Genomic DNA, 19,156 nt, shown 5'->3' on the forward strand with positions numbered 1-19,156 from the left:
CACTCGACTCTGACTGTACTTCATTACTAACAAAGGGATTGAACTTTGCTATAACTAATAACTTTGATCCCGTACAATTTGAGATAGACCTGTTTAAAGCCATCCGAAAACTTAACCTTAAAAAATGTTTCCAGGATAGGAATTGTAATGTGAATTTGGATGTAACTGGGGAAACTCCATGCACTATAGGCCCCCTTGGTTTCTTCCCACCCTCCCTCCAAGCTCCCGATGATCTTCAGACATATTTACACTATTAGAGATTATTGAACCTCGACCAGTTGTGGAGACTATAGAAATAGAGAGGTTTAGAGGTGGGATACCATCTACGTTTTGCCCCCCTTTGCCCGCAGGCTCCCCCCTGGACATTTTCTATCAGCGTGTGCTGGAGGATGTCAAAACTCTAATCTACCAAAAAGCCCTCCCTAATCTTACCGCCAGCAAGAATAGAGCCCTGAAATGGCTGAAGTCCCAGAGGGAGACTATAGTGAAGCCTGGGGACAAGGGGGGCAATATAGTGCTTTTGAATAGAAGCTATTATATCCAAGAAGCTATGAGACAGCTGAATGACGATAATACCTATGGTAGATTGCAGAGTAACCCCACACATAGGTACTTGGATAAATTGCGCACCTTATTAAGTTGGAGTGTAGAGATGAAAATTCATACAAAAAAAACGCAGACAAACTCTTTCCCTCTCATCCCCGACATCCCGTATGGTACTTCCTCCCGAAAGTCCACAAAACGATGACAAACCCCCCGGGACGTCCGATTGTGGCGGGGATAGGGTCACTTACAGAACCAGTGTCCAAGTACCTAGACTGGTTGTTACACCCATTACTCAAAAGTATCCCGTCCTATTTAAAGGACACAAATGCATTTCTCTCAGCAATCGAATCCATCACTTGGCAAGAGAATTATAGGCTGGCTTCCATCGATGTCGAAAGCCTCTACACCCGGATCCCTCAAGATCTGGGTGTCGATAGCATTCGCACTATCCTCTCCGATGCCTCACAAGATGAAAATTATATTCAATATGTCTGTAGAGGGTTAAGCTTTATTTTAAAACATAATGCCTTTTTATTTGATGGTAAATGGTTTTTTCAAAAAAACGGAACTGCTATGTGTACCTCAGTAGCATGTACTTTTGCTAATCTATTCTTGGCGTTTTTTGAACGAGAGTATGTGTTTTCTACGAATAACCCTTTTGTGAAGAAAATCATCTCTTCTTTCGATATGTGGACGACATATTCATGGTGTGGGAAGGCACGGAAACCGAATTTCACGATTTTGTGTAGTTTCTGAATGACTCCAACACCATGAATATGAAGTTCACATCGGTTTTTGGGGGACACGTCCTCAAGTTCTTGGACGTGAAGGTGCAGGTCATTGATAACTGTATTACCACCACCGCATTTAGAAAACCCACTGCCACAAATTCAATACTACATTACAATAGTTCCCATCCAGATCACACAAAGGAAAGTGTACCCATCAGCCAATTTCTACAACTAAAAAGGCTCAACAGCGAACCTAACGGTTTTGAAACCCAAGCTGCAGAGCTTAGTAAGAGACTGTTACAACGAGGGTACCCAGCCTGGTTGCTGGAAAAGGCGCTTGAAAAAGCCCGCAATACTTCGAAAACTCAGAGAAGTAGAAAAGATAGAGACAACCAGGATAAATCCAATGGTGGACAGGTGGCTTTCTCGTTCGACTACAGTCTGTGCGAGCGAGCCATGCGGTCAGCCATATATAAAAACCGGAAAATATTGGAAACAGACGATCAACTCTCTAGAGTTACGAACCAAAGACCGCTTATTACATTCAGACGTAGTCCCTCTTTAAAAACACAACTTACCTCCAGTCTTTTTTCTTCCCTCGATGCCACTTGGCTATCCAAATGTACCCCCGTTGGGAACTATAGATGTGGCTCATGCAACCTCTGTCGGCACATTATACAAACCAAATCAATCAGAGTGGTGCACTACATGAAGTTAAGTCATTCATTAATTGTAGATCCACTTTTGTAGTGTATGTCGTCACCTGCCCCTGCCAATATTAATACATTGGTAAAACTATTAGGAATCTATTCACCAGGTTCCGCGAACACTACCATTCAATCAGTACTGGTAAAGGCTGTCCCCGTCTCATTAACCATGTCAGAGAGAATCATGGCAGTAACCCTGAAGTGCTTAGATTTGCTGGTTTGGAAAAAGTGGAAGTAGATCCTCGGGGAGGTGATCGCCCCAAAACCCTTCTATGCCAGGAGGCAAAATTGATTCTTAAATACAACGCATTGGGTGTTATGGGGCTGAACGATAGAAATGATTTAAGCGTGTTCTTATAAATGAAACACTCACAGAGTAATTACGTAATACATTTATATAGACATAGTATGTACACGATGTGTGAACGTGACGCGCCCCTTACATATATCCCCCCCAGTGCTGAAATTTAACGCCCCATTTTATGAACTGTGGTCCCTTTGTATCCCCCCTTCCCTTTTTCGCTTCCCCCCTTCTTCCTGTCTTTCTCCCTTTTCTGCTTCCCTTCTCCCCGTCCTTCTTTCCTTTTCCTTTTCCCCTTCCTTTCCCCTTCCCTTCTTTCCCCTCCTTCCCCTTTCCCTCGAAGAATATATATATATATATATATATATATATATATATATATATATATATAGTGTATTGTAAACACAAATGTTAACAGTAATATAATTAGGCAAATCACCTCTCCTCAGCTGTGTCAGAATGCATGCATTTTTAAATGTTATAATGTATTTAGCTACACTGGAAGCATTGTTCTTTAATGTTGGAAGTGTAAGCAGCTGTGTTAACATTTTCACAGCTGTTAACATTTTCAGATGTAAAAAAAACAGATTAAAACTAGCCAAATGCATTGTAAACATGCAACAACCCATGCATTTTCAATGTGTTTAAAAAACGCACCAAGAACACATAATGTGAACGCACCATCCTACGTAAGCATTACATTTATATGTAATCTTCATTATGATTTACACTTTCTACATGAATACACATATAAATTACACTTTTATTCACACTAAATACCACCTGTACATGAACATTCCACATATATCCTTGCATTACATGCACATCCACATACTACGTACATACATATTCTACATGCATATATATAGGATACTGTATATACAGTACATTCATACTCAAACAAGTCAATAGTTCCCTTTCTTACACAATGGATCTTGTAGTTTTGCCTTCACTGATTGACAGTAGTTAAGGCAATCATATTAGATCTGCAGCTGAGGCTTTGGGGGGGCATAAAGGCTGCTAGGGGTGGTCAGACAATAAGACTGAAGAGATCCAGGGGGGGGGGGGGCAAAACATGGGAGTAAAAGCAGCTGGGGGAAAATATCACAAGTGTACAGCAGGGGTTAAAACATAGAAGTAAGTAGCTAAGATGGATCACAGGATTTTGAGCATCTGGAGGGTGACACCGGTAGAAATATAAGAAATAATTCAGAAGAGAGCTAATAATGAGGTTTGGAGGGAGATGCCGAGTACAGTAGAGAGAAGGAACCAGCCAGCAGTCTGTGCCATGATTTTCCTTTCTTCCGGCTCCGTTCTACTTCCGGTGTCACTCTTTCAGACTTCTTCTCCTGTCACTGCCGACTGAATAACAATTTAACCAGCACAGGCTGTAGAGACAGGGAGACAGGATTTCTAGCGAGAAGCCTGTCCTGAAGCCAGAGCTCCGGCTGTATTCAAGTGCAAGCAGCTGAAGCTCCGAGCTGGTGGGCGGGGCTTACTTCTCTTGGTGTCCTCTCCTGTCGGTGAGTTCAGATAGCGGGTGCTCCCGTGCTCCGCTGGGCCAGTCCGAGACTGGTCACACAGGTGCATGGCTCATTAGTATAATAGAGAGTAATCAGAGCGGTGTGTTATAATGCACCGTACACCTGTGTTACCAGTAACCCTTTGGATTTAGCAGTTAGGAGATCATTGGAGACTTTAGAAAGAGCAGTTTCAGTGGGAGTGCACAGTGTGGAAAGTGGATGGGTCAATAAGACAGTTAAGGTGATGCCACACATGGCGTTTTGAACCCGTTTTTGGTCCATTTTTAAGCAGTCCGTTAAAAAACGTTTTGGACCTGTTTTAATTAAGGTAATTGGTCAAACCTGTCAAAACCGTTTTTTAACGCATGCATTTTTTAACAGACTGCTTAAAAATGGACCAAAAACGGGTTCAAAACGCCATGTGGCATCACCCTCATGAAGGAATAACAGATGACCATAAGACACTGTGGTGGTAAAACCCTACATGGCTTATTATATGCACATTTCTATACACATAAATGAGAGTATACTACAATAAAAACTCATTTTATATACAGGGTATGCTATGTATTTTGGATTATCATATATAGCAAACTGGAGTTCACAAGTATGGACGTAAAATGAGTGAAAAACATTATAGTTGTTACAGATATATTGAGGTCTTCTGCTGTTTAGTGGAGAAGTTGCTGAATTCTATTTGGTGCTTTTCAGTTAGCAATCTGAACTGCACAGCTTGAAAGCTGCAACCTCTGCTCTCGACCAGTAAGGGTTAAGCCTTGCATGCATGGTTCTGCCTCTCCTTCACCTGTGAACTTTGATTTAAATCTGTGTGTAGCCATTTTCCCTTGCTGCTCAATTAGTCTACCCAGCTCTGTTATACTCTTCTATCTATATTCTGCTTCTCTTGCTCCTCCTGGTTTCTGAATATTTGTTTTCTTTGACCCTTGATTTTGAGATATTTTCATTAAATCTTCACAGCAGCGACATAGCCGCATCGTAGTGTGCGCAGCCGGCAGATCGCATGGTCGCGAGTCTGCCAGCTAGAGAAGAAAGAGAAGAAATAGAGAAGAGGAGCCGCAGGGAGCCGCACCGAGTATCAGGAGCGGCGCCAAGGACCCGGGTGCCAGATGGTGGGCATTAAGTTTTTTTTTTTTACTTGTTTTAATCGGAGGTGAGGTTTTTTAGCACATTATTTGTGTTGAAAAACTCGTCTTATACTCAAGTATATACGAAAACCTTCTTAAAAATATAAGCAAAAGCCAGGTCCCCTGGGGCACAGAAGTTGCCCTACACTCTGGAACAATTAACAAATCAAGACATAACCATAATTTTGCATGTCTTAACACTACCAAGAAATGCCATCACTTCTAATTGGAAAATTGAAACCTTCCCTACTATTGTTGAAATTGAAAGAAAAAAAAAAGATTCAATTACCATATGGAGCAGATGATAGCTTGCAAGAAAGGGTACAGTAAAACCTTTGATTCTAACTGGTCCAAACGGGAGAAAAACACTTCTAGCTGATTGCATCTCTTCTATCTTAGGCTACATTCACACACATGTATGGGGGACGTATGTACGGCCGATATGCGTCCTCCATACACTTCTATGGGCTCACGGCCCTGTACGGGAGCGGTACGGTGCGACACCATACCGCTCCGTAGACCGGGAAAAGATAGGACATGTCCTAACTTTTCCCGTGATACGGCGCCGTGCGCTGTATCTTCCTATGGAGAGGTGCTCCTCTCCGCAGTGCTGCTGGTTCAAGTTAAAGTATGGAAAAGTAAAAAAATGTAAAAACATATTAGAATAAATAAAAAATAAATACATAAAAATATAAGCCCCTAAAATGTCCCTTTCCCATAAAAACACTTAATAAAGTATAACAAAAAGCACAAAAAAACCCACATATTTGGTATTCTGTATAACAAAACAGAATCATTTCTGGAACCGCACAGTAAACGCCGGAGAAAAAAACATTTTGAAAAAAAGATCATTTTTAATTAATACCTTTAAAAAAAATTTTCTAAAAAGTGATAAAAAAGTTCCACACTCTAAAATAAGCCCACTAAAAAAACAACTCTTCACGCAAAAAAGAAGCCCCTAACAAGATTTGTCAGCCGAAAAATAAAAAAGTTATGCATATGAAAAGATGGTGATGCTAAAATGAACAAGATTTTCTCCAAATTAGTTTTTATTCAGCAAATTGAATAAAATACACAAAATCCCCAAATATTTAGTATTGCTGCATCCGTAACGATTTGTATAATAAAACATAATTGTTATTAGATCCACAAAGTGAACCCTATAAAAAAAAAAAAAAAGATAATTTTTAATAATTACCCTATAAAAATGCTCTGAAAAGTGATGAAAAAATGTTATGCACTCTAAAATAAGACACTAAAAAGAACAATCCTTCTCGCAAAAAATAAGCCCTTAACCAGATTTGTGAGGCTAAAAATAAATTACTTTTTATTCAGTAAAAATGAGAAAAAAATAAAAATAAAAAATGTTTATAAATGAGGTCTTTCCGTAATCGTGGTGTCCCATAGAATAAAAATAATATACTATTTTTATGGTATGGTTAACAACCAAAAAAAACACAAAAAAAATCTTCCTAAAAATTGATGATTTTCATTTCCTCCACCAATAAAGAGTTAATAAAATCTCACCAATTAGCTACAGATACCCCAAAATTACATACCAGAAAAGTGCATCTCATGTGGCAAAAGAAATAAGCCCCTATAGGTCCACATAAAAAAAAAATTTAAAAAAATTATAGCCTGTACAATTTGACAATGCAAATTTGGTCTGGATTGCGCCTCCTTTCATTCTATGCCCAGGCGTGTGCCCATACAGCAGGTTACCAGCACATATGGGGTATCCGTGTACTCTGGAGAAATTGGGTATCGAACTTTCTGGAGCCTTTTTTCATTTAATCAATTGCAAATGTTTAATTTTCCACCCAAAATGAATGTATTGTGAAAAAATTTTCAATTTGTTTCCATTTTGTTTTAACCCCTATAAAACACCTAAAGGGTTAACAAACCTCTTAAAAGTGTTTTTTCATACGTTGATGGGTGTAGTTTCCATAATGGGGTAATTTACGAGTCTAGCTATTATTTAGGCCTCTCACAGTCAATTAGAAGTTGAGCAGGTCCATCTAAATATGAGTTTTGGTGATTTTACAAAAAATGTGAAAAAGGGTACCTAAATTCTGAGCCTTTTAGCATTCTAGTAAAATATGTGGAATCTTAAAAAACCATGCCAACATAAAGCAGACATTTAGGAAATGTAAGTTATGAATTTATTTGGGTGCTTTAACTGTCTGCTTCAAAAGTAGAGAATTTAGAACTTTGAAAATAAAGAATTTTTTAAATTTTTTTCCAAATTTTGTTTTTTTTCATAACTAAATACAAAAAATATCATCCAAATGTTTAAACTAATTTGAAGTACAATGTTTCACGAGAAATCAAAATCTTCTAGATATCTCACAGCGTTCCAAAGCTATAACCACTTATAGTGACACAGGGCAGATTTGAAAAATGGGGCCGCTTCCTAAAGGCCAAAATAGGGGTTAAAGTACAGAGGGTATCATTTCTTTTCTGTTGTCTATGAAAATCTAAGGCTTTAATTTTACAAATATTGAATCTTCCACAAGCCTTTTTTTTACATAGTAGTGTGCTTTCCACCTTGCATTAAGTTAGGAAAATATGATCAATAAAGATGATGAACACCAGCATCTCCAGCAAGGCCAGTAAAGAAGACTTTTAGTCGTCTACTGCCAAGGGTGAATACAAGGGATGAATCGACACTTCACAATTCAGACTTCCGGTTCCGGCCCCGATATGTGATGAGGCATGAATGCGGAGCCCCGCAACCCACGGCCTTCACAATTGTTCTAAGCGGACAAAATCATGGGCAAGCCGCCTATCATAATGGCAGAGATTTAGTGGCTGTTCTGGTCACAATATAGGAGAGGAGCGGAGCAGGACCATGGACTCCATGTGGAGTAGGAGCGAAGGGACCACGTTGTGGCGAGCCCTGCCGCAGAGCAGCAGCTAACACTGCCAATGCCAGCAGAGACACAGCAGCAGAAGGAAACAGTATGACTCATGTGAGTGTGAGAGGAAATGTGGTGACACAGGTGGAGGACAGCAAATAACAACGTCATCCCCAGGACACCCTCCTATCATTCCCTTATTACAACTCACCACCAGAGGGCAGCCATAAAACATCTCAGGCCAGCCCAGCACACTTCCCCACACTGCAAAGACTCAGCGCAGAAACCTTACAGGCATTGCAGACAACTGTTGATACCCATGGCTCAAGACTAGATTAATCAGATTTCTCAGTCTCTAAGAATGCTTGCCTCCTGGAAAAAATGGATGACTTGGAGAACAGAACGACACGTAGTAACCTACACATAGTCGGCTTGCCTCAATCGATACCTGTGCTTCAATTAGCATCAATATTTTCTGACATCCTGCCAAAATTGTTGGGCTTACCTGTTTTTTTTTAAAGTTAAACGAGCACACTGAATTGAGCCACCGCATACACACTGCTCCCCCTCTACCAGCACCCAGGGCAGAGAGGAACGACCACAACAAACCATAGCAAAATACCTGGACTATTCAGAAAAAGAGGCAATACTACGAGCCTATAGAAGGAGGCAGGATGGTCTGAAGATAACTAGAATAATCTTCTGTTCTCTGACTACGAGAAAGCAGAGAGAGCAGAAACGAGAAAGCAGAGAGCACTTAGCTCTCTGTGCACAGAGATATACAAACGCAAGTGTAAGTTTCAATTACTAAACCCTGCAGTGCTCAAAGTCACGCACCCTGATGGGCAAACGCAGACCTTCACTGACCAAGTAATGGCAAAATTCACCATGGAAAGGATACAAAGATGGGTATGCTGACCTTCTCACATATCGGAAAATGGGAAGTCACTAAGAAAGTTTAAGTCTAACCCGCGTCCTTTATGAGGATTGCTACTGGAAAGTGTTGTATGTTTGATTATATGTTTTCTTTATTAGCATTGTTGATTTGCTCTGTGATCTTGGCCCTTACCCGTAGCCCAGATTTCAACACTAACCACTGGTATGACCGGATCGGTGGACCGCTACCCAAACCTGATATAAGAGAAAAGTCATGAACGTAGTATCATGGAATGTAAAAAGGCCTCCAGTCACCTCGAAAATGATCCATGGTTCCATGCCACTTAAACACGAAAATCTGTTGCAAACGCAGGAAGCATGCCGAAACACCCATTTTGAGGCTAACCTATTTCGCTTTGGCAACAAATCGGATGGCATATTAGCTAACGTGGCCAAGGGGCAGAAACCGATACAACACCTCACCAAAATAAAGGATGAAGGAGGAGAGAGATCCAAGGAAAGTCTTAGAGGTATTTCAAAAATCCCATTCTTCTCTTTCCGCAGACGGGGAGCCCTATGACACTAACGTGGCAGATAGCTATTTGTCCTCAATAAACCTGCCTATAGTATCAAAGGAAAAACTGAGTGGACTAAATGCAGAGATAACAGCAGAGGAGATTAAAAAGTTGGGATATGGTAAAATATCCTGGGCCCTGATGGCTTTCAAGCAGAATTTTATAAATGCATCAGGGATCAGATTGCGGCACCACTGGCCCGCTATTTTAATAAGCATCTTCAGGGGGAGCCTCTACCAGGAGCAGCAAATATTGCCTGTATTAAAGTAATACCCAAACAGGGCCTAGACATCTTACTGCCTTCTTCATGTTGCCTTATATCTCTGATAAATCAAGATCTGAAAATAGTATAGAAAATAATGATGGATCGACTGTCAACAATTATGCCAGATCTAATTGAAAAATCACAGGTAGGCTTTATCAAGTGAAGGGCAGCAGTAGCTGATATAAGACGAGTGCTAGCAGTTTTGGATGCATCCCAGCTCAGCCCATCGACGATAGGAAAAAGACCCCTATTGTCGTTAGATGCTGAAAAGGCTTTCGATAATGTCCGCTGGTGTTGGCTGGACCAAGTGTTAGATAAGTTTGGTATATGTGGCAGTTTCAGAAAGTTTCTTTCGGCCCTATATTCTAACCCAAAAAGCAGCAATATATACACCAGGCTACCTATCAGCCATGCTACCTCTCCATAGGGGCACACGTCAACTCTTACCTACTCTTCTGTGTAAAGTGGCTATAAAACCTTTGGCGAGGGCTTTGACATCGACAAAAAATAAATAAGGGAATAGAAGTGGGTGACAACAAAGTCACCACAGTGTTGTAGGCGATATACTCTTATTTGTATCTCCCCACAAGAACAATCCATGTATACTAGAATGGATGTAACAGTTTGGTGAAATGTCAGGCTTCGAAAGTAAACCAATCAAAGTGCGGGCTCCAATCCCTAGACTACACTATAACTCACAGAACAGGTGGGAATAAAGGCAACTGACATACATATTTCAAGAATAGAATAGTTGGGAATACACATAGGTAACAAACCAAGTACTCTATACACTTTAATTTAATCGCCCCTCTTTCAAAATATAAAAACTGATCTCGCAAGGTTGCCGCTCAACATCTCCAGAAGAGTACATCTTCTGAAGATGATCAGCTTTCGAGACTCCTATACCCACTACATACGCTGCCGCTATTATTAAACAAAAGATATCGTGGAGTTAGAGAAGGCTTTTCCAGCCCCCCCCCCAGGATATCCGTGGCTCAACTAATGTACCCCAAGCATCAAGGAGACCTGAACGACCCTAACAACAAAATGTATCATTTAGCATGCCTTATGTAACATTTAAAAGATTGGATCCACAACACAAACCACCATTCTAATACCCAACTAGAGCATGCACTGATATATCCATGCAGTCTAGTGGTAGCACTGCATATACAATACACTAAGCTTCTGCCTAACACAGAAAAATCCCTGCTACTATCAGCTAATGAAGCACATTACCCTCTAGGACAAGCCAGAATTCCAAGCAGGACAAGCTTTTCACGCCTTGATGGGACAGGGGCATAACACAACTACAACATTTCACCTCACAGAGGTAAAGTTGAAACCATTGCCCAATATAGTCATGGAGTATGGTCTCCTTGACAGGCAGGAGTTCTCCTATGCTTACCTTACGGCTTTCTGCTCCTCCAGACTCAGTAACCTGGCAGTGAAATATCAAACAACACTTTTGGCAGGTTGATAGGAAGCCCTATGAGAACAAGATCAATTTTGTTGCTATACCTACTACTTAGGAACAAAGGTAGCAACCCCCAAGAACTGCTGAGGTTCCCATATGGGGAAAAGCATTTTAGAGCCAACAAATTATCACTATGTATATTACATGTATGGGCAGCGGTACATAGATATATCCTAAGTGAACAGTGGAGAGAATCACTTTTCAAATTGATACACGTAGCCATATATGCATTCAACATTCCAGGCCGCACAGGATAACTAGGTGCCCAAAGTGTAAAGAACCAAAGGTCGACCTACACCATTCCATCTGGACGTGTCCTCTAATCCAACAATTCCATGTGGAGATAAGGCAGATTATAGCAGATTTATATCAAGTAATTCTCCCGCTAAAGGCCTTAACCATGCTGTTCCATTTTAAGGTGCCAAAGGAGGGAGACACTAAGGAAATCAACCCAATAGTGCCCATCATCATACACATTATTAGTAGCAAAACATAGCCTTCTGAACCACTGGTTGGAGCCTGCTGTACCTCAATGGGCAGAAGTACTAGTGCAGATAAAATTCTATCTGTAAGTAAAAAATTAGAGGCTGAAAGAATACACAATAAACATGCAAAATCTTTTTTTTGTAAGTGGAAAAAATAGTTATAAACCTTAATGACACTGAGATAAGACTCCTCATGATAAGACTACACCATACAGAATGAGATCACTTAGAGAATATCAAAGGGACTTTGGATAGATCGAAGGACTGTAACTGAAAACAACATATGATATTTGTAAATGTTCTAGTGTAAATGGTAGTGTAAATATTATGTTATTGACGTAGATGATATTTGCGTGGTGTTGCATATCTGGGCCTCCTCACCTCTATACCTCCCTTTCTCCCTCTCTTTATGTTCTATTAGGTTTTTTGAGGTACGCTTGAAAACTCAAACGGTCACTGCTCAGGCCAAGAGACAGTTCTTATGGGATGCACGTTGTCTCTCTTTTGTCATTCTAATTATGTAAGCTATTAACCGCAGACTGAAACCAGGTTGAAGAAAACAATACATGATCATATCATACATGACCACATGGAATGATGGAATGTGAAATCTCTTGTTTCTACCCAATAAACATATTTTCAAACAAAATAAATTCAGATTTTAATAATCTGAACCTGGATCCAAATCCCAAAAAGAAACACCTATGATCATGGGTGTAGACTCTTTAAATGCCAAAATCACCAGAGGCAAGTAAATAAATGGAGTACAACCCTAATCAAATGTGGTGGCAGCACCAATTCTCTCTAAAATTGCATGTGGGTGTTGAACCTTGCACTCCATTTATTTAATTGCCTTTGCCAGCACTGATCATGGGCATTACCAGCGGGGTTGGGTGGTGGTGGTGGGGCAGGGGGTAGAGCTGAACTATAACCTTTATTAGAAGTTCAGTGGGACCCAGTTCAGGGGACCCAAACTTTGCAGTTCTGGTCTGCTCAACAATAATCTCTAGCTCTACTTCACCTTCTCCATATTTTTCAGTGTGTAAACAATGTTTACAGCAGATACAATCACTGGTAGATCCACTGCTCTCCACACAAGCCCATCATCCCAGCAGATTAACTCCCCCCCTCAGACTCCATTTTTTTTGGCCTTGAAATACTCCTGCTATTCTATTCTTCTTTAAAGTCAGTTTTGTTCTGCAGCTTGTAGTACACTGCTAAAATGTTAATACTTTAATGGTGTCATGTTGTGATTACTGTCCAGATTTAGTTTAGTTTTTTTATTTGTTTTGTTTTGCTTTATCACCATTTTTGCAATGAACCTCCAGGTCTGCCTGTATGTTACATTGGATATGCAATTATTAATTGAGGTAGTGCAGTGATGAAAGTTGACAAAGATGAAGTTGATCAGGAGTAAATACAGCTATTTTCGTGGATAGATCTTATTCGATCAATGGGTTGTTAGGCAGAGCAAAGGAACATCAAATGTCGCCAAAAATGTTGACAATAGAAGACTGTTCTGCACATATACTTGAGAAATTACATTAGACTTTTTTTCCTTTAGAGATATTTTTTATATTTCAGTTTAAAGTTTTTTTCTTCCTGGAGTAAGCCTGGTATTGTATAAAAAGGTCAGCAGCAAGTCTCCTCAAAAGGTCCTTCTCGATTCTCTTTAAAATCTTTTCAGTTATTCTAGTTCACAAAAAGATATTTAAAAGAAATAAAGAGGAGAAATCCTGTGGTAAAAATAGATCTATATCCTTTACTGCTGGCAGACTAATTATAACTAATCTGAAATCATAGAAGTTTCATTCACAAATGCATAGAATCTGAATACTAATATAATAGAAATGGAAATGAGCTTAATGTTTTTCACCTCCATTTATTGTTGGTTATTATAAAACATTTCCTTTTTGGAAAAAAACATGAACTGCGCTCATTTACAGTTATCATGTAAAATTCTGTGCAAAAAAGAAATTTTCCCCATAAAAGTATACACAGGCAGACTAAAATCAACATTCATTAGGCAACCAATGATACATCTCTATATTTTACAAAAGGATGAACAGTCATTAATGAATTAACAATATATGATTAACAAATCACCCAATGACTATTATATCATACTATGCTGTCACTACTACTGCTCTTCTTCTAAGCAAAAAGACCTTTTTACAGTGTGCACACCTCAAAAATATTTGCTGTAAAATTATACATATATTGCACCAGGATTGTGTTTCTAGGTGCCAAAGAGTCAGAGATATCTATTGTTACAGTCAGGAGTGTGATTTTTATATTCAGCTTCCACTCCTGATTGTAAATTATCTCTGTGTCTGTGGTACTTAGAATCACAGTCATTATGTGATCTGTAAGGGGAAATTCTTCTCTTTAAAATTATACCATAATTGTCGTTATAGAAGCTGAAGGCAGCACGGAGAAGGAAGGAGTTGCAGGAAATAGGGAACTGACAGAAGCAATGGCTAAAGGCAAGATGCTTTGACATGAGATGATGACTTTAAAAGGTATGCTTGCTAAACATGAGAAATTCAGATTTTTTTCTCAAGAATAAATGTGTATGTTTGTTCATGAAGAAAATTGGATATCACTTGTAATATGCCCTAACTTATTTTTGGAGCAAAAAATAATTAAAGGGAACCTGTCACCAGGAGACCCATTTTTAGCACTCCCCCAGTCCCCACAGAGCATAGTACATACACGGCCAAAGTGTTTTTGTATAAAAAATTGGTTTTACAGAAAAAAAGATATGTTATATTGTACCTTTCATTAGCATGTGCTGTGTGACTAGGCAGTTGCCTTTTGGGAGGAGCTGGAAATAGCAGTTTCCCCCCCCCCCACCCTTGTGGAACAGCTTCTTCATGTGACCTTTTCAAATATATGTAAACACCCATCACTGAGCTTAAAGATGCCCCCGGCTCCTCTACAGCCAATCCCGAGTGTGGGGAGTTATTCATATTTTTGAAAAGGTCACATGTTTCCCAAGGGTGGGGGGGGACCTGCTCCTTTACAGCCCCTCCCAATTGGCAACTGCCTAGTTACACAGCAAATGCTAATGAAAGGTACAATATAACATATCTTTTTTTCTGTAAAACCAATTTTTTATACAAAAACACTTTGTCAGTGTATGTACTATGTTCTGTGTGGACTGGGGAAGTGCTAAAAATGGGTCTCCTGGTGACAGGTTCCCTTTAAAGACCCAGTGTTACTTTCGGAGAAACACAACTATGCAGGTCATACTAGCAGGTTCTTAATCTTAGTCTTAGTTTGGATTTTTCTGCTTAGTATCACTGAATTGTATAAACAGCAACAATGTGTGAGGGTTAAAACCAGTATTCAGCAAATACTAGGCAAATATTAGTCAAGCAGTCCACCGTTCTGTACAGGGAGACACGGATTAAGTTAAACATTATAAGCAGGCTATATCACAGGTTTTAAGCAAACAAATAAAATCTCACATATACAGAACATCAGTATTTCGAGTCATGAAGAAAGGTTTCTGTGGTTTAATTAGGAAATAATAAGCAAATCTTGTTATTAGACTGTTTTAAAATTCGATGAACACAACTTCAAATACAAATTATTCACCAAAAACTAGGCCAGTAAAGCTTAATGTAATTAAGACGATTAATGGCAGCTAGGTGCTGCTGAACGAATAGCCATGAGTAATTGATCATCAGCAAGTGTGACCACTTAGATAAAAGCAGCAGTGTTGACAGTTTGCTGGAGAATTTAGATGTGTACTAATACAATACCAAAGAGGAACAACTTCAGCAATGATATAAGAGAAGTGCTTTTTGCTGCTATACAAATAGGAAGGGTTATAATGCAATTCTACAGTGAGAGAAATTATCAACAAATGGAAAACATTAAAGACAGTTCACAACTTTACCAGCAATGGAAGTACTACTGGTAGGTTCATTTCAAGGTCAGACTGTGAAAATTCTACGTCTGGCGCTCAGTCCAACTGAAATCCTTTTCCTAAGATCCCACAAATCCCCACAATGTACTGAAGTAAGAATGGTAAAGAACATTTGCCTAAAAATTTCCTTACAGCAGATGATTGATTCATGCAGTGTACTTAATTTTTCAGACACTACCTTTCAATTTTGGCTTAATTTTTGTTAAATAAATCATGAAAGATTTTTCATCTGAGGCTGTGCTGATTTTAAAAGCTTCTAAGGACCAGATGTTTTCTTTATTATTTCCCAATAGAATTCACTACCAGCAATTCCTTTTACTCAAGACTGTATGCACAATAACTTTTTTTTGTTAACTTGCACTGTTTTTATTGGCTTGAACCCTTGGATTAAGAGGCTATATCCTATGAAAGGTATTCTAATATTTTTAATAGATGAGCACTTCCTTTCCAACTATCCTTTAAATCCATTACTGGCTTTGGCTCATACAACTGCACCAAAAAGAAAAAGTAATGCAGAAGATTTTGCATTTTTACTTGACCATTTGTCGAGACTGTTAATTATCTGTAATGGTGATTTAATGAGATCTATTGAGTATGCAGACAAGACTGATTTATAGGTTTCAATTACTTTTCCCTGGAGCAGTTAATTATGGCTCATTGAATTCCACATTTATGGGAAGGGGTGATCCTTTGACTCAACATCTATTTAGTACCACTAGGACAATGGCAAATTCTCCCTCTCTTTTTGATAATTAAAAGCATCAAGACTAGATAAAATGTAATGAATTTATCAAACAAAGTAGGGGATGTCATGTAAAATATGTAAAAGAATAATGAAGTTTATCCGGTCAATACAAAAAACAGGTGAACATCTGTTCTACATTAGAATTCACCTTAACTATTACATTTATGTAGTATAGTTATAGGTATAATGAATGCCCCAGAGGTACGATGAAAAATGCTTTTTATTACATAAAAAATACCATTGTCCATGAGAATGGTATATAAATTTGCCCATGAACCATGAACATTACAACCAACTGATATTTAGATATGATTTTTTTCTGTAGCTGTGGATTTAAAATGGCTCCTTCCTGTTGAATCAATTCCTGGTTTTGACTACAAATGCTGCAACATATTGATGCTTCAATACACATGTATTAAAATACTGCTGCATTAATGCTTTCAAGTTCTGGGGGTTTTCCTGTACACTGATGGAAACTTTAATAAAATAGAGATGTGGATTTTGAAAAGCCAAATCAAGCCCATGGGGCATCCAAAGTATTGTGTAAATATTGCCCATTGTCAGTCCACATGCTAGTGTATACCTTGTCCTTGGTCAATCCACAATCTGGTGTGAATCTTATCCATGGTCAGACTGCAATTGAGTTTAAATGTTGACAGCAGTCAACATTTCACAGTCTAGTGTAAACATCACTCATAGTCTACTGCATGATTCTCAACCTTTTGTAAGTCAAGTCCCCCCAATGAAAAAGAGTTCAATCTGAGTAACAGAAAAAGCTATTTAAGAAAATCCAAAGCATAGATCAAATTCTCTTTAGGATGTTGTGAAGTGTATGAAAAAGTAATAATATAATTACTCTGGAACAGCAACATTGTGCCTCTCTGCTGCCTGCCTTGACCTATTGCTATGTCCCTGACCCTGATCCCTTGCTCCACATCCTGATATCCTGCCTGTCCCCGACTATGATTCTGCTCAACGTCTGTGTACCTCACCTTGACTGCCACCACGGACAAAGCCGCACATGTGGAACGACCTGGTGGTACCACGCCACAGCAAGTCCAACCCACTTTGCGGCGAGCTTTGGTGAAAACCAAGTACCACTTAGAATCCGGTCCCAGGTGTTGCCTTACGTCACTGTACACGGTGGTCCAGTGGGTCCACTACCCCTGGAGCCTGACAGTTACTTTGCTGTAAGAAGGCACATAGAACCTTTATGAAGCTCTCTGCTGTCTCTATAGTGACCAGCTCCTGGTGGGATAAATATTCCCTAGTGCACTTTGTGATTTGATTTAACTTAATAATAATAATAATAATAACAACAATAATTCCATTATTTATATAGCGCACACAGATTCGGCATATATACATATATATTTTTAGCAATGACTGTTCCCCACCGCAGTGGACTTGAGGCCTTCTGTTCTAGAGATTTTTGTAGTTCTTGGAAATAGGATTTCCATGGGATTTTACCACCTTAAATGCATCCAAAAATTTAAAAATACTTCATCATTTCTATTTCATCCTTGTCATCATGAAGAATACAGAATTTTATTATAGTGAATTTTTTCCTATATCACGCTGGTTTTGATTCACCCTTTTTATGTCATATGTAATCCTTGCAAATGCCTTCCTCCTTATTTCAGACTTGCACCTAGACAATTGGGAACACTAGAACTGTTTCCGGCAGTTGCCCTGTGGATGGCAGGCATCTGGACCAAGGTCCATTTTGGTGACTACTGTTGAGATGGGAGAGCCATATCAGACATGTGATTATTTATATAAATAATATAAATGATTTGTATTTTCTGTATTAATAAATACAGTTATTAGATCTACGAATTATGGAATTTGCCAGAAGTGACACACCACCTGAGTTATGCTTTTATTTTTTACTTATTTTGACACACCAAGCTCAAAAAGTTTTCCATTAATGCATGTTGCTGGCATGTTGCTGTAGAATTTGTACCAGTGCTGCCTGGTGTCTAAAGACAATGAATACTTGTAAAGAGGCTAAAAAGGCTTTATATTATTATTATTATCTTCAAATGTCACCATTTTAATTGGCATGCGATAATTTTTAAAAATAGACTCCAAAAACATCTGTTTTAATGCATGAAATGTCTCAGCAATACTGGAAAACACCCTGGGGACCAGGGCACATGTAGCCAATGAAAGAAAATGCACTTACCTTGTGTGATTGCAGAATTCCAGTGTTACTGCAGTCTCTGGTTCTTGTGACAGCTGACTGGGCAAGGCTTCTGATCAGACAAAACGGTTCCGTGACCCCCAGCACATACGGCCCAGCCTGCTATTTCTGTAAAATCAAGAATATTCTTATTGATAGGCCTAGGACAGACAGGACCGGTTTTCTATGAGTTAGCTGCAGCAGAATCATCTTCAGTTAGCCTTAAGCGATTTACAATAGCAGCAGAAAGGAAGGGATTTATACAAAAACCCATCTACATTTTGTGAAACACAAAATTAGTTTATTGAAGCCGGCAAGGGTTGAACCCCAGTCTGCTGCTGCAGCGAAATCGCTATTAAACTACTACCAATTTGTTTGACACCTTCCACATCATGTTCCTTTCATGGCCCAGTGCGGTAGCATTACCTAGAAAATTTTGAAGTGGGATGTAAGTTGGTTGTATAGTCAGGAAGGAAGAGTGGGTAGCACTAAAGTCAAGATCTCCCCATCATGACATCATGCATAAGACTTCAGAAGAGTTGGTAAGTGATGTCCCTGGATGCAAAGCCATCAATTACAGGCAGTCCCCGAGTTACGTACAAGATAGGGTCCGGAGGTTTGTTCTTAAGTTGAATTTGTATGTTAGTCAAAACTGTATATTTTTTAATTGTAGATCCAGACAAAAAAATTTGGCCCCCACTGACAATTGGAGTTCAAACACTTTTTGCTGTAATGGGACCAAGGAACAGCTGATCATTGCAGTCTGGGACTATAGTAAAGCATCCAGAGAGCTTCACCAG

General features: G+C 39.2%; 1 long non-coding RNA gene across 1 annotated transcript; it reads left to right on the top strand.

The window, feature by feature from the left end:
• The first annotated feature begins 4,791 nt into the window (after positions 1-4,791).
• Positions 4,792-17,930, top strand: LOC140105194 (uncharacterized). Its single transcript, XR_011850514.1, has 3 exons — positions 4,792-4,938; positions 13,907-14,011; positions 17,815-17,930. It is a non-coding gene; the product is annotated as an uncharacterized lncRNA (long non-coding RNA).
• The last annotated feature ends 1,226 nt before the right edge of the window (positions 17,931-19,156 follow it).

The sequence above is a fragment of the Engystomops pustulosus genome, chromosome 10 (genome assembly GCF_040894005.1).
Source record: "Engystomops pustulosus chromosome 10, aEngPut4.maternal, whole genome shotgun sequence".
Taxonomy (NCBI): domain Eukaryota; kingdom Metazoa; phylum Chordata; class Amphibia; order Anura; family Leptodactylidae; genus Engystomops; species Engystomops pustulosus.